Source organism: Haemorhous mexicanus, chromosome Z, assembly GCF_027477595.1.
Source record: "Haemorhous mexicanus isolate bHaeMex1 chromosome Z, bHaeMex1.pri, whole genome shotgun sequence".
NCBI lineage: Eukaryota > Metazoa > Chordata > Aves > Passeriformes > Fringillidae > Haemorhous > Haemorhous mexicanus.
In genome coordinates, this window is record NC_082381.1 from 86,028,677 (window position 1) to 86,045,834 (window position 17,158).

The window sequence follows — 17,158 nt, forward strand, 5'->3', positions numbered from 1 at the left end:
GTACAAAATTAGCACCAGTTTTCTTCTTGACAGAAGTTGGTTGCAATTAGGATTTTCTGGGATAATTAGCAGCCTGCAGTGGTTGTAGCTGCAGGGTTGTGAGGGAAGCAAAAAAGATTCTAAGAAAAAAAATAGAGTGTTATAAGCTAATTCTCCAAAATGAAGCCTACATTCTGGTGAAAGTGTTCCATCCCCGGTAGTTCCCAAGGCCTGATTGGACAGGGCTTGGAGAAACCTGGGATAGTGGAAGGAGTCCCTACCAGTGGCATGATGGATTGGGAAGAGGTGGTGGTTAGAGCCTCTTTCAATCCAAACCATTCTGTCATTCTGTGATTCTATGACTCTATCATATTTTAATGATTCTGTAATAGAAAAAGAAGTGTTAATCATTCATTTTATTCACTGATCCTCACATGGCACCTCTCTTTAGCACGGACCATTCCCATGTTTAAGTAAATTGTTTTTATCCTGTTTTACTTGTGTAATACAGGACGATTGTTTTTATAGCATGTTATTTAGTACTAAAATTTGCGCTGGGGAATATTTTTAATTTATTTTTACCTCCTTTTTCCTTCTGCAATATTTTACCTTTGTCTTGAATCATAGGGTTCCTCTCACACTGATGTCGTTCAGTGGTTGACTGACATTTTTAGGTTAATGGTTCAACTCAATTGTGTTAAAGCGCATTTCCTACCTAAAGGATTCTCTGGCTTCTATGATTGTATGCCTTGTATACAAAGTAAAAACAAATGTAAAAACCATACCTTGTGTTTTCAAGTGCCAGATTTGCAAATCAGGAGGTGAAAGCGTCTGCACCTTGATGCAAGCCATTTTAATTTTGCACTTTCTTAACGATGATTATATCTGCCACTATTCCATGGCAAAATACCCATTCCCTTCACGTGGAGGTATCAGTAGCATTCCTCTAATCCTCAAGGGGCTGGCACAGATAAAATCCTACTGTACTACTCTCAACCATGTCCTGTTGGACTGATCTTACGAGGTCTCTGCAAAAGAGACACCCCTTACTAGGGAGCAGCTTCAAAACTGACACATTTCCACATCACTACTGAAAAGTGACTGGCGCTCAGTGACTGATCTTGAGGAAAAGAGCCATTTTATGATTCTATGAAACGAGCAGAAGACCTTTCTGGGCAGGTGAACGAAAGTGTAATTGGAAATCTGGACTCATTGAGTTGTTTGGGTCCAAATAGATCTCAAAGATCAGCTTGTTTCAACACCATGCCGTAGAGAAAGGCACTTCACACTAGACCAGATTGCTCCAAGGCCTATCCAACCTCCTCCTAAACACTTCCAGGGGTGGGACATCTACAGTTTCTCCAGGCAAGCTGTCTCAGCGGCTTGCCACCCACAGAGTGAAGAACTTCTTTCAAATATCTAATCTAATACTACCTTTTAACAGTCTGAAGACATTTCCCCTTACTGTATCACTCTATCCTCTTGTCAAAAGTGCCTTTCCATTTCTTTTAGAGGCCTTCTAGGTACTGGAAGGGTCTCTAAGCTCTCTGCATCCTTCTCTTCTCCTGGGTGATCAGCCACAATTCCCTCAGCCTGCTTCCAGCCCTCTGGGCATCTTTGTGGCCTCCTCTGGACTCACTCCAACAGGTCAATGTCCTTCTTTTGTGGGGAACATCAGAGCTTGGTGCTATTGCCCAGCTGGGGTCTTATGGTGGGAAGGAATCACTTCCCTTGACCTGCTGGTCAGGTTTCTTTATACTTATGTATATATTCTATGTATTATCTCATATCCCTGTATATAACATTCTTCTGAGCAGTCTGATAATGCATCTGTGCTGTTTCTGAGTCTGCTCAGCTGGAGCAAATCCTGATCTCTGCAGATCACATCCAGGGGTGACAACAAGCCTGGAGGTTGCTGCCACCATCCCCTGACCACTGCTCCTGAACCCTTTAGTTGCATGGAGAAAGGGAAGAGGATTGCTTTGGAGTTCACTGAGATTAGTGGGATTGTGAGGTTTATTTCTGAGTGCAAAAGTGGGTCTGTGCTGATGCACAGCCCCCGGGGGAAGGAGGGCGAGCCGGCACAGAGAGCGGGGCTCAGCACGGAGGATGCAGCAGATGCTCGGTGCCATCTAGTGGGGTGAAACCAGGGAACACCGGGAAGGCTGAACAGAAAAAAAAGTTCCTGATCTCGCAGGTTATTTCACGGACCTTTGCTCACGACAATTTATATTTCTCTGCAGGGCAGAAAGCCACGCTCCTGGATGCATAAATACATACTCATAACACGCACGTCAGCACAGCAAAGTTTAGTGCCGTGGCAGAGCTGGGTTTCTCACCAGGAGCATCCACTGCCTCTTATCTTGCAGCTCCAGCTCTAAAGTGTGGGGTTCTGCTGTGGTGAGCAGCAAGGATTTCTACCTGCTATACCTTTTTTGCTTCCTGGGAACTAAGATTAAAAGGGAAAGAATAAAAGAGAATTAAATTATTTGTTCTGCTGTGAGGAAAGGCTGAGAGCATTTGGATTGTTGAGAGGGGAGAAGGCTCCAGAGTGACCTAATTGTGGCCTTCCAGTACCTGAAAGGGCTATAGGAAAGTCAGAAGGAGACTTCTGAAAGGGCTTGAAGTGGTAAGTGAAGGGGGAAATGGCTTTAAACTGACACAGAGAGGTTTAGATTAGATATTGGGAAGAAATTCTGTACTGTGTTTGTGGTGAGGCCCTGGCACAGGTTGCCCAGAACAGCAGGACTGCCTCATCCCTGGAAGTGTCCAAGGCCAGGTTGGATGGGGCTTGGAGCAACTTGGGATAGTGGAAGGTGTCCCTGCCTGTGATAGGGAGATGGAACAAGATGAGCTTTATGTCCCTTCCAACCAAACCATTCTGTGATTCTATAAATCATAGCCTGAAATTTCTGGGAAACATTAGAATTTCATAGCATCTAGCTAATAATTATTAAATAAATGCCTCTTCTTGCTCTGAGTCTCTCTCTAATGAGGCACTGCAGTGCAGCCATATATTAAACAGAGGAAAATCAGAGTCTCTAATCTTTGTCCTATTTGAAATGATCAGAGATTAACTCTGGAGGAAAACAGGAACACTGGTGTGGTTGCTAAAGGTCTATGGAAGAGCCAACAAATCTATTCAGTGTTATCCTGGTCAACACAACACACTGAACTTAGGTATGTCCCTTTCTGACTAGTTCCTGGAATTACTATAGGAATTCACAGGCCTATTAGCCAAAAGTAAGGAGGCAGAACAGACCTTTCCAAAACTGAAGGGATTATTTACCATGTTTATTTTAACCTCACCTGTAAGAAACAGAATAAATCACATTCCCAAAAATGCCACCTAGAGGGAAAAAATATGGCAAATACATCCTAAAACATTACTCTTTCAGCATATTTTATGAATTTTGTGTCATGTTTTCCATCCAGCTCACTATGATAATTTTCAAAAAGTTTTATTATGATTTATTTTCACCAAACTTAGATCAACCATGCTGATATAGGATTACAACTTCACTTTGCAATTTCTTAAAAGATAAAAAACAGCTAGGAAAAAGCTTCAACAGGTCGACTTTACAAAATATTTATTTTTATTTTTAAATCAATAAAAAGATTATTATAAATATTTTTGAGTTTTAGAAAATACTTTCTGCATTCATAACCCCAATTAGTTTTTGTTCCTCTGACCTGTTACAAGCAATATTTCTGACCTAAAAGGAGTAATTCCACTTTCTGCTATCAGAACTCTCTCTCACTGCCTGCCTGCCTCTGTTGGGATCTCATTTCTGAGCCCATTCAGATCAGTCTCTCAGAAAGCTCTTTTTAAGCAGATCTTAGATAGGGTCAGGTTGTAAGATTGACCAAGATGCTCAAAAGCCACCAGAAGTGATTGGGTTTTGGATTTTTTATGTTTGTTTTTCTTTTGTTGTTGTTGTTGTTGTTGTTTTCTTCCCATTAACATTTAAAAAATCCAAACCACCTTAGGAGTCATAAAAATTCTGGGGCTTGAGGAACATCTGCAAGTTACTCATGAGGTGTCTTTTTGTACCCTAGAAATGTGAAGGGTTTGCTCATTCCCCAGAAGACCTTGCTTTCAAAAAAAGCCACCTGTAGCTGAGGAACTGGAATTCAGCCAAAGGCAGTTAAAGAAATTCAGTCAGCTGCCAAAGCAAATGGAACCATGTTGGGACTCAGAGTCCAGCAAGATATTTAGAGGTAGTAATCTCTCCTATTTAAAAAAAAAAAAAAAAAAAAAAGAAAAAAAAAAAAAGAAGTTTTTTTTTTTTCAGTTTTCTGTGGTCAGATAGCTGAAATGCTAAAAAATGGGTGTTATTTCTCAAACTGAGGCACAGGGCCATGCCTGACAGTTCCTGATGACTGACACAGCCCTTTCTTTGTTCAGCAGCCTGTGCCCCAAGAATTTCATTGCTGTGAATCTCACTGTTGCATTCAGGGAGGTAATTAAAGAACCTGGGTCTGGTTTGGCAAAAGTGATGAGGAGTGAGTACACGAACCTTCTCCAGAACTGCAGAGGGACCCCCAGGGTAGGAAGAGAGAGATTCATGTGCCAGATTTTCTGCCTGCCATCTTCATGTGTTTTCTTTGAGGGCAGTTTGATCAATAATTCAATGAATACCTCTGTGACTTCTTTTTCATGTAAATCAGTGAAATCCTGGGTTACAATTCCTCTTGCACAATCTCTGACCATATCATATTTGTGCTGCCAAAAGTGATGTTGGAGAGCTTCACCAACCTGTGGTTTAGTGGGTAAGATGCAGTCTGAGGAAATGAAACTTTATCTGAGTGCATATTTCAATCCTCGTTTTCAAACAAATTCACTTAAAAACTAAAAAGAAACACCCAAAAATGAAAACCTAAACAAAACAAACAAACAAAAAAAACCCACAAAAATAACCAAGACAACTAAAAATACTCCTCCCCCAAAAGTCCCTCCACAAAAACAAAACCACCCAAACCTCCGAAAAAAGCCCACAAAAACCCCAAGCAACAGCAACAACAAACAATCCCAAAACAGCAACAAAACTTCAAATCAAACAAGCAAAAAAGCCCAGAACATCCCAAAACCAAACCCCACTGCCTGTTGCTATATCTCATTCACTATATTAGGAATACTCTGACCATGATTATGGAACAGGGTACATGATGCCAACTCTGTGAATATTTACTGTTTAATTACAAGTGTTATAGGGAGCAACATCAGTAAATAGGTGTTTTCTACAGTCAGATTTTCTTGGAAACATTGGGATGTAGATCATTGGGATGTTTCCCAGATTTTCTGGGAAACATTTTTTGCTGCAGACAGAGCTTAAAGACCTTTAGAAAGTTATTTTAATAATATAATTTTTAAAACTTCTTACTCTCAATTTTATAAAGAGTCTTTGCTGACTCTTGTTTTTCAGCATGTTTTAGTGTGGTTTTTTTGGTTTTTTTTTTTTGGTCTGGTTTTCAAACTAGCTTTCAACAGTTTGGATGTGAATGCTCCAGAATACTGCTCTACATCCACCAGGATAAATTCCTGTATACCTGTTGTATCCTTTGAAGTCCAGTGGCAATTGGTGGGATGGAATGAATGCCTGGCCCAGGCAGGGTGCACAATTTCCTGTGGATTAATGACATGTGTGGGAATTACTGCTATTCATCCTGGTGTTGAGTGCTTGGCAATAAGGCATTGCAGTGCCTCTCTTCACAAACCTGCAGCTACGTGGGATCCCATTAACATCTTGGGGATGAGAGATCTGGCTAGTCTGTGCAAAGAGCTTGAGCGCAAGGAGGAGGATTTACCCCTGCTCACAATGAGCATGGCAGCAAGGACCACCACCAAGGCAGGTGCTTTTATCCCTGAGCTTATAAATAAAGCAAGGTGCAGATGAAAGACAACGACAGCCAATGAGGCAAAAGATACTGCAAAAGATGCTGTGAGTAAAAAAGAAAAGGGGAAAGAAAAAAATCCTCCAGTGTGTCAGCTCAGTCTGCAGGTGGTTGCTTGTCTCATCCAAACCTGCAGGTGTTTCTCTCAGAACTCTGGCACCCACAGCCTTTCCTAAGGGCCTCTGCCTTAATCAGAGCAGGAGGAAAAATCCAAGATGAGTATCACTACTTATTGAACTCTGCAAGAGGGAAAAAAAAAAAGCATATTCGTTTAAAAGTGAAGTACAAATGGAGCACAGATGAAATGCACCATCTGTCCACAAATTAGGAAGAAAAAAGTTTTATTGCTGAAAGCAGGCACTTTTTGGTTTTGTCCAAAACATTATTACCAAAAAATAAAAACATAGAAATGCACATTTCAGTTGATCAAAATGTTTGGGAAATAAACATCTGTTCTGCTGAACTCTTTGAAGCAAAAATATTTTTTATTTTTTATTTTTTTTGAAAAGAATCCTAATTTTGCTTTGACATGCATATTCAAGTGAAATATTCTAATTATCAGTTGAAATTATGTTGTCTCAGAAATTGCATTTCTATTTTTAATTCATTTCCATAACGTTTGGAAATTAAATAGAAAAAGTTGGCCCAAGATTAAATGAAACATCTCAATAGGATAAAGCATTTTAAAAAGAAATTTAAAACTTTGTGGCCAAAAAAGCAGAAGAATTATTCAAAATTCCACTCTCTACCTTAGCAACATGTCAGACTGAGTGTTTACTTACCATGTTTCATTTTAACACACCTCTTCTTTCACAAAAACAAACAAACAAACAAACAAAAAAACCCAAAAAAACCCAAAAAATCCCACCAAAAAACCCAAATTTTTTTGAAAACCACAATTTTTTTTTCAAAATTAACTATGAGAGGCAGAATAAACCCCAAGCTCTTTGGAGATGTGTGTATAAAGCACTTGACTTCTAATGTCATTCCCTTAATGTTTCCGAGCATAAAGAGAATAATTTTCCTACCCCTGTAGTTTTAGAACCATAGGACCATTAGTTTGGAACAGATCGCTGACTCCAACACATTGCACTGTCCTGAAATTTAAACTGCAGTAAATTTCCCTCAGACATCCTTGTTCACATAGGAGGAGAGGCAGTGAACCTCTAAATCACAGCAAACCTTTGTGTTATAAACGAATACTGGGACCTGAATAATGGGGAAAGAAAGTATCAACCTCTGCAAACTCCCGCTACAAAAAATTTGGGCTGAAAGGTTTCTAACAATGTAGCCCTTGGGGAGGGACAGAGTTTGATTCTAATGGTGGCCTTCATATGTGCAAGCGTACACTACAATGAAAGACCTGAAAGGTTCTAACAGCAAACACAAAAATAATGAAGATAAGGCACTTCTGAAGTCTCCTACAATGCTACATGTTCATCTCAGTGGAATACAGAATAATCCTAGTCACAGAGGAGACAGAGGAGGCAAAAGAAGCTCTCAAAATATATCTATGAAAGACAGAAAAATAATATTAAATTATATTTTATAAAAATATATAAATATTTTCATTTAAAAACCTATTTTTTTTTAATTTTTCATCATCAGGTAGCAATGTTTGCAATATAAGAGGGGAGTGAGCTGCAAGAGTGATATTAAATTTTTTCTTTAAAGCATCTGAGATCCTGAGACAATACACAGCTTCTAATTAACTAGAGATTTCTATAGCTTCACAATACAATAAACCAGAAAAATATTGCTTAACTCATCCATAAAGTTATCCAGACCCAAACTTTCAGATTGTGTGCTGTTTCAGCTCCCATTTTAATGAAAATATTGATGAAAAATATCAGTTAAGGTTTGGCAAACATCTGGCTCTGTCCTCCCACTCTCACAACTTCCCAGGCACAGAAGATCTTTTAATCCTGCGAGTTCAAAAAATCAGAACATTCAGGCTTCTGCTAGGAACATTCAATCCTGCTCTTATCAGGGCTTCTGATACAGGGAGTTTTCATAACAGTAAATGCATCCCACATGCTTCAGAACTGTCCCTGAGAGCACAAAGTGCAGACAGCTGCTGCTGCTGCCTTCAATTACACCCCTGCCTTTGGGGTCTGGAGTGAGGGGTGGTCTTCTCTTTGGCTTCTGCAAACTCCACAGCTTGCTCCTGGAGGAATACTTTAGATATCTGTCTCCTGTATGTGAAGAAGACATGATTTAAATACGCCAGTGTCAGCTTTAAAATTTAGAAAATAGCCAGGGCCAGGTGTGAGGTTGTTCCTTTTTCATGGGATGAATGGAAGAAGAATTTGTGTGACAGGGCAGAGTGGCACCAACATGAGCAAAAATAAATCTTGAAGAGTCTGCCTAATTTGGCAGCTTCTGCAGAGCTTTCCGTTCAGCATGGTGTCCTCCTCACCAGGAAAACCTGGATTTTGGCTTTCCAGGGCTTCATCCATTTTGTCTCCTGCCACTTGCAGGCCAAGTCCTCCCAGGAAGTCTCAAGGGGGAGAGCTCTGTGCCATGGGGAAACTCTTGGTGCTACATTCACAGAATGGTTAAAGTTTTAAAGACCTTGAAGCTCATTTCATCCTACCCCCTCATTCCACCTTCCACTAGACCAGGTTGCTCCAAGTCCCATCCAGCCTGTCCTTGAACACTTCTAGGGTTAGGAAGTCTACAACATTGTCTATAACTAGTTAGGAATAAATAGATTTAGTGAGGTTTTCTCTCCTTTTCTGAGACTTTATTGATATATTCCTTTATTCAAATATTTTATGAACTGCTTAAACTTTCTTCCAGGAGCAGAGTTGCAATTTTCTCTTTTTTCACCCCACCCTTTCCTCTTATAAAAGGAGTCAGCTTCACAGCACTCTTCTGGATTTGAGGAATGACATGAAATGGGGTTTGGGTTTGACCCCAGAAAAAAAAGACATAAATTGTTGGGAATTAAAAAGATACTTCCATTTGAAATTAAAACATCTGGTAATTCTCCCATTTAGTGTGTGCATGCCTTTTTCTGCTTTTGTAGTAGATCTGTGAGCTTTACTCTTGAATAAATTTATAATAATCTCTAACAGATCACTAGTAATATTCCTTAGGAACTCAAATAAAGTAAGTCAGCAATTAAAAACAAAAAGAAATAGATGTAATTAAATGAGAAATGGAAGGGTATTTTCACTATTTTGAACCTCTTACATGTCTGTTTTTCAACCATTAAATCAAAATAATAGTGACATTCAAATAAGAACAGTATTTTTGGGAATTCAGGCTTTTTTATTTTTTTTTCCTTAAAGTAAGAAAAGAAGAAAGGAAAATTCAGAAGACATGAAAGACAGAAATTAGGAGGAAGACAAATATTTTTAGCAGGAAATTACATGATAAGAATTAAATATTATATTAAAAACTCTGTAAAAATATAAGCCAATATTTAACATACATAAAACAATAACCATATCAAGTTACCAGCTATATTTTTCATTTTCTTGATTTTGCTGCTTTATGATGTTATTGTATATGTGTAGGCACATATATTATTGAGGAGTGGTGAAAATTTTGATCTTTGCTGCCAAGTGTCCTTGTCCTGAAGAAGAGGAGCTCTTACAAACACGGACTGGCTTAGGAGTTCCTGGTGGGGAAATACAACAAAGGAGAGAGGTAAAGGTGGGCTGTGTGCAGAGAGTATTAGAGAAGGAATAAATGGTGCTGTCAGCCTCAGCGGCGACCTGCACTAGGACAGGGGTGAGTTCTAGAACACAGTGGTAGCACAGAATCACAGAATTTGTGAAGAACTTTCCTGTCTGGTGACCAAACACAGGAACAGATTGCACAGAGAGGCTGGGGAGTCTCCCCCACTGGAGATATTCCAGAACTGCCCAGATTCAATCCTGTGCAATGCATTCATGGACAGCCCTGCTTTGTGCAGGGGTGTTGGACCCCCTGAGACCCCCCTCTGAGTTCAGCTGCTGAAGGGGAAACTGGAATACATTTGCCTGTGATAAAAATCTGTGATGCATCAGGCAACATCCAAGAATAAATAAGATGAGAAAATCTCCACATGTCCTGGCTCTGTTTTTACTGAGTGTTTGTCACAAAAGACTAAGAGGGAGGTTGGAATTATCAAGGAATGTCATGGCAAAGGGAAATGTGAGAAATTTAGAAATGTGGTTTATTTTTTCAGTGTGGTAGGTTATCCTAGGACTTAGTTAATAAATAGTTGCAGATGAAAGAATAAAAACAAAATACAGATTAGGAATTTAAAAAAAAAATTGTGTTTCCATTCTCAGAAAAAGTGGGAAGGAGTGGTGCAGTCCACAAGACAGAGGCTTGCCCTTGAAGCTAAAAACTACATCCAACACCATGAGGGCACTATCCTAATCTTCACCCCACCAAAATGTTGAAATGATATTGGGTTAAGAAGGTCGTCAAAATAGTTTAGCTTACCTGGTAGAAGATACACACACCAAAAACCCCCACAAAAAAACAAAAACCAAAACAAAACAAAACCAAAACTACCAACTCTGAAACCTGGTGTTGTATTGCAAGGGAAAAAAAAAATTAAAAAGAGACAAACAGTTCTTAGCTAGGAATGGTGGCTTTTTATTTAGAGACTGGACAAAGGATTGAGAGAGGGTTTGAGGATTTTTTTTTTTTAATAAACCAGAATCATGTGTTCACTCCCCTTGTGGTACACCAGTAGCACCAGCCTCTCTTTATAATTCATGGCCTCTCGTTTTAACTCATAACCTGTCTCCAATAGTGAGGTGCACAGAGGTCAGTCTGAACTCTCTATCCCTCTTATCTTTTGATTACCTACATTCCCCTGCCCTCTTTAAACAAACCATTGCTCAGATATGATAAATAACAGCTCTCCATACCTATAAACTTTTGACTCTAAGAAGACCCCATCTGGGTCTGTTTAGCAACGTTGCTTCTCTGGTTGTAAGGTCTGCTAATAATTTGGGCCAGGAATGTAAGCAGATAGACAAGAGAGGTTATATTTTGTCTGTAAAGCTTACATACATAGGGTAAAACATATTGAGAACATAGAACTTTGGGGAATAAAATGAGTCTGAGATAAAAACCAAATGTTTCATAGCTCTTGTCTCCTGTGTGCCAGCCCTATACACTAGCTGTTGATTCAAAAGATGGATTAAGGTTTGGACCACTTTGCCACTGAGCATTTATAGACCATTTAATCCAAAGTGTCTTGGAGTTCCAGTTGAAAGGCTGCAAACTTTGGAAATAAGAGTGTTATCACAGCCTCAGTCTTCTCCTACTGTGTTTCACCCTGGGACTGAACCCTGGCCTCCTGAAATGTTCTCAAAGGTCAGGATATAAGAATCATTTTGTGGTAAGTCCTCTGAGGTTATGAATGTTGCCCATGCCAGTTAATTTCAGCTGTTTTCATTCACACAGTGTCAATATAAGTCCCAGAACATCCATCAGTTGAAAAGTCAGTTTTATCAAGATGAAAAATTATCTTTGCAAGAAAATTCCTCAGAGCATTCTTATGAAGGGAAAAGACTGAGATTTAAGTCACTGTTTCCAATCAGAGGGAGCTGAACCCATTGAGGTAGGCATGAAATGTGTCTGTTCTCTTTGCTGAAGAGCAAAAGAAAATTCTCTAAAATTGAATCTCATCATTTCACAGACAGAAATTTCCTTTTTTCTGGCAGACCTACTAATAGTTTGCTTTCACACTGGACAGCTGGCAGTCATCAGTGGCAATTAAATCACAATTAGAGCAGACGCAATTTCCGAATTCTACAATTTTTTTTTTTTTTTGTAAATGCTCCCTAATCTCAGGAAAACAATAAATAGAAGGAACAGCTTTCAGCTTTTAATATACTCTCTCCAGAAGATCAAAATAGTTAGCATCACCAGACAACAGCCCATCATGTCTAAACAATAATCACATGAAAATGCAATAAGGAAAATAATTTGAAATGTGATCCAGTGATCACCGGCCTCATCTTTCCAAGACAATTTGGAAATATACCAAAGCTTCTCTATTTGTTTTCTAAATCACAGTCTATTTGCAAGTCTGATGACACAAAATGTTGTGTGCTGTGTCTCTGAATGATTGTATTTTATTTTTCTGAAATTGGACAGGAAATAATTTTTGGTTTTTTGGTTTTTTTTGTTTTTTTTTTTTTTTTTTCCATATAAGACGTGATGTAACTTGAATAAGAGTTCACAGCCCTAGTGACAGTGGGGGACACTCCCAAAAACTACATGGATTATCAGGCAAGTAAGATGTTTGCAGAGAAGATGAGGGTGAGAGAGCTTTAGCAGTATTGAGAAGAAAATGGCTTAGCCCTGAAATACAGCAGACAAATAACAGTATTTTGAGAGTGGTTTGCAAGTGATGTATGCAAGACTGAGGACCTTCATAACCTAAAACATACCTGCACCTCTAATCCCTATGACAGGTGAAGAGAGCCTCTGACATTTGCCCAGGGCCCCAGCTGCCTTGTGTGCTGCTGCTGATCGTTAATGAGGATGAAGATGGTTTAGGAGAAGATTAAAGGGGTTCAGTGTGTACAATGACTTTCATTTAGTGTGAAATTAAAAGGTTCTCTTGTGGATGTAAAAGCCATCAGAATGAGAAAAACAGAATTTTAGGGAAAGCTTTTGCCATGGAGATCATGGTAGCATATGAGATCAGCTACAGTAAGATGCAGAAGTTAAAAAGACATTTTCATACAGATTTCAGGGGAAATTTATGTTCAATAAGATGAATTTTTCTTTTGTTTCAACAGGAAAAGATGTCCTAGAGACTAAACAAACAAGGAAGTCAACACAATATGGCAAAACCCAGAGACAATTTAATTTCCAGCATCAAAAGCAACACTGAAACAGATAAAGGGGGAATGAAGAGTCTGAGGTCTGACCCAAGCTCCTGGGGAGTGTGTAAGTATTGTCTGTGAAAGTACAAATAGTATGGCAGAGAAAAGTCTGGAGTTTTGTCTAAACTTCAATCACTACTGGTGCTCTGCAGAAATAGCTCTGTGTGAGAAATATCTGCCTAAAGAAGACAGTATTAAAATTAGAAGACAAACTGATGCTGAACTAAATTCAGGATTTTCTGATGCCACAAACTGGATTATCTGTTATGATTTTTTTGTTTAATCAGAACATGCTAATCAGTGCAATGTCTTCGATGTGAAGTAAAAATAATCCTTTAATTTACTAGCATCAACATGATGAATAGATGCAAAATACTTTGATACAGCAATGCCCATAATCCTGTATAAAGGTAATATTTTCTTTATGCAATGAAAGCTTCTTGCCCAAAACTCAGACAGCACACAGGAATGTTGTGCAACTGCTTACAGCAGGATTGTTCTACAGCTGAGGTGGTTTCAAGAAATAAGAGGTTTCAAGAAAGAAGAAATAAGGTGTTCTTTTGGAAGGGGATCAGGATTTTTTTTTTTTATTTAGGGGGAGAAACATGGCATCTTTTAATTGTGAAAGTCCTTCTTTATGCATGGTGAGTTTGTATGACAATTTGGTTGTTTTGTTTTAATAGTTAAATAAAGGTTAAAAAATTTAAGGGTTTACCCTAAAAAAAAAAAAAAACAACAACAACAAAAAAACAAGTTATGGGAAAAATCTAAAATTTGCCAAGTGTTCAGGATTTGTGCTCTTTGGTCTGTATTTTCCGAATATTTGTATTATGAGATTTCAGTTTTTCCTAGGACAATCTTCACTTTTGCCAACAGATGGGAGTAGAGTCAAGGAAATAGTGAGCTATTTCCTTGGCTGGTGTTAGCATATTGTCCATGGCACTAAGACATGCCTCACAGAAAAAGAAGATAAAATACTATATAGGATACTGTATGAGATACTCACTGCAAGAAGAAGATAAAATACTATATTAAGAGTGTGAGGATTAATTTCTAATTTATTTAGAAATTTCCTAAATAAAGTCTTAAAAGATGGGTCTCAGAGAAAATCCGCAAAACAATATCTTCAGCATAGTCTGATTTTTGACCTTAGCTTCTTGAATTGTGTCTTGTGCTGTCACACAGTCTCCAATCATCTTATTGAGCAGTGTTAGGGAGGAAGAAAGCTCAGAACTCTCCATCTGCCACTGAAAGGATGATTCATGAGCACAGAGTAGCCGCCAAGGTCACCCAATCTGACTGACCAATTCCTCCAACAATGACCAGAGAGAAAGTGACCTTGTGTTAAAAGCTTTTAATTACAGCAAAACAAACCACTTATATTCTTTTCAGGTGAATGCATTTTCTGTTACATCTCTTTGAGTGATTAATAGTTTCTATTCTAAATAAAAGTTTGGGGAAACATAAGTTTATAAACAGCTTCTATTACTAGAAGACTTGCAAGTTCTGCTGCATCTTTAAGTAAAAATATATTTTTTGGCTAGAGCAGAACATCAGAGCCTTCAATATACTCACACAGACTTAACTGCCCTATCTTTTAATTCCTGGGTCAATGTCTATTCCCATTTCTATTGCATACCCTAAGATTTGGAACACTCTCCCGTGGTACCTGCCTTTCTGCACTGACTACAGGGACAGGGTAGCAAGATGCACACCTAATTTGGGCATCCCAAATACCTGATAGGTGGGGATTAGATCACAAGGATGTCATCTTGACAAGTGAATTGATAAATATTTTATCAGAATGTATCTGAGGATTAATTTAAATTATTTTCATTTCAGAAGCTGAGAATCTTTCAAATCACTTATAAAGTCCATTTGTCTTAAAACTGCCTATCTAAACATGAATGAAAAGTAGAAATTTCAGGCTTATGTTATCTGACACATGCTTAACTATTTAATTCCTTTGTGAAATTGCATACTTAAATAAATTCTTATCAGTTTTATTGACAAATCTAACACGTTCCCTCAAAATATTTTGATTTAATTGAATCAACAATTCTTGGTGAAAAGTATTTAAGTATGTCCCTGTCAGAAATCACTCAAGTGTCTGTTATACCCACATGAAAGGACTTATGTCAGCACTGGATTAAAGTAATGCATCAGGAACTTGTTCCAACACTGAGGAGTTTCCAGTGAGAGACAGTGAAATAATTTACGTCCCTGGCCCATCATGAAGCTGTTATCTGGTCCCTTCTTTGAGGAGGGGGCCAGGACATCAGAATTATCCCCTTCAGCCCTTCAGAAAAGCACTCGGGAGGATCATGGCCACAAGCAGTGACCAGAATTTCCACTTTGCCTCCTTGCATGAGGTGATCTCAACTGAACAAATTGTTAAATATAGAAACACAGATGAACATGTCTAAAGTTAAGGTCACCATCATGGACCACTACCATTTTTTTACTCCTGTCATTGAGAAAGAATGCCAGAGATCTGTCCTTACTTCTCAGTGAATACACTGACTCTTAAATTTTGTTCCCATAACACAAGTCTGGAATTATTAATATGAAAATCAATTTTTATTAGCAACTACTGAAATTATATTCCTATTTTATTAGCATGTAGTTTTATGAATATGTCAGAAAAAAAAAAAAAACACCTTCCTAATGATTTCTGTTCTATGTGTTCTGAATATAAAACTTCCAAATCTCATTAGCAGAACCAGCCATTGAAATGCACAATGTTCATAAAGCACAATGGAAAACTGCTGATACAGTAAGTTTGGAGTACAAATGTGGTAACTTTTATAATCACAGGGGAAAACTGAGTACTGATGGTATATACTATTACCTTGGCTAATATGGAAAATACCTTGGCAGACGAAAGAGTACAAGAATATCCCTTTTATTCTGTGAGTTGAGGCAATCCAATGCTTTGGTGGATCTCTTAGTGACTGAGATTTGATCAGATTTTGCAGAAATCCACTATTCAGGTGTGGTCCTTAGATTCACAGAGATGATCCTGTCAATCCTTTAAGCATATTTTGTTGGTTTTTTTTCCGAGTGTGTTATCCTGGATTTAAGATATAAGATACTTTGTTCCATAGCTTGATTTGTAATCCAAGAGTTATCTGGTAATCAGTGGGATTTAACCTCTTTTCAAATGCTGAAGTCCACAAGCAGAGCTAGTTAATCTGTTTACACAAATATATATTAGCCATATGCACAGCTGTTTGGATTGCTTCCCATGCTATTCCCTGGGTACCAGGAAGGCAAACAGCTATGGTAAGATTACTGAGAGAGGACATAAATAGAAACTGGGGTGGGAATTAGCTTGTGCAGTTGCAAAAATAAAAGGAGGTAAAAACAAACAAATAAAAGTAGACCTAAAACACCTGGATGTCTACATGTCAGTTTGCTACCAAAAATCAGAATTTAACCAATGCTTGTTTAATTCTTAGGGTCTCAGGGTCATTTCATCTGCCCTAGTGTGGGCTGGGTGATTCTCAGACTCTGGATTCCACCTTCAGTGGTCAGGCTCTCAGTCCAGATATCCCTGGTGCCACCAACTTTCTCCCAGCTAGAAATGAGCAGGCAGAACCCATCACAAAGATAAATGGAAAATAAAGGGGAATGCCACACCCTTCCAGGTCTGAAAACAGGTTTCTGTCTGCTTATATTTTTTCATAGAGTTGCCCATCTGTATGAATTCTCGGTACAAAAGAAGTTTTCTATGGCATGTTATGTGATCTGCAAAACAACAGAACCCTTCTACATTAAGTGGTAACTCATTGTAACATGTAGGATATTGATGGACTTTTGGAAATGGTAATTTTCATTGCTGTACCACAGTTTATGCTAAGCCTTCTACAAAACTCCAGCACAGATTTGATAAATCCAATGAGTGATGAGCCATTTGAGACATTGCTGAACCAAGGCTAAGAGAGCCCAAGTGAGAACCTTACATCTCATCACTTTTTATTCTGAGGGGGCAATGCTGTGTGTGGCAGTAGCTCAGTTGTAATTAAACAGGAACTGATATATTATTTCCTTCAGTGAAGTACAGAACCACTTTTTTCTAGTACTTCTAATTAGACAGTAGAGAAGGTATCATGAAAAAATAATGACCACTTTGCCAGTCCCTAGTTTCCTGGGCTGGGGAGAGGGAGCAGGAGATTGCAAACACCATTAAGATATTTCACTTATTTTGCATTTTAAAACCAGAGCAAGAGAAATGCTGTTTGGATGTAATGGCCCACATTTTCAAAGTTATGGCATGGAACTTACATGGATTTCTCTTGAAGTAGAGGACTTCTGGATTTCAAACTTGAGAAATCTACCTGATAATGTTTGCTTTCAAACCTGAAAAAGTGTCTGGTGCCGTTTCCTAAAAGCAAGCTTCTACAGTATCCAAACGAAACCTGCGAAAATTC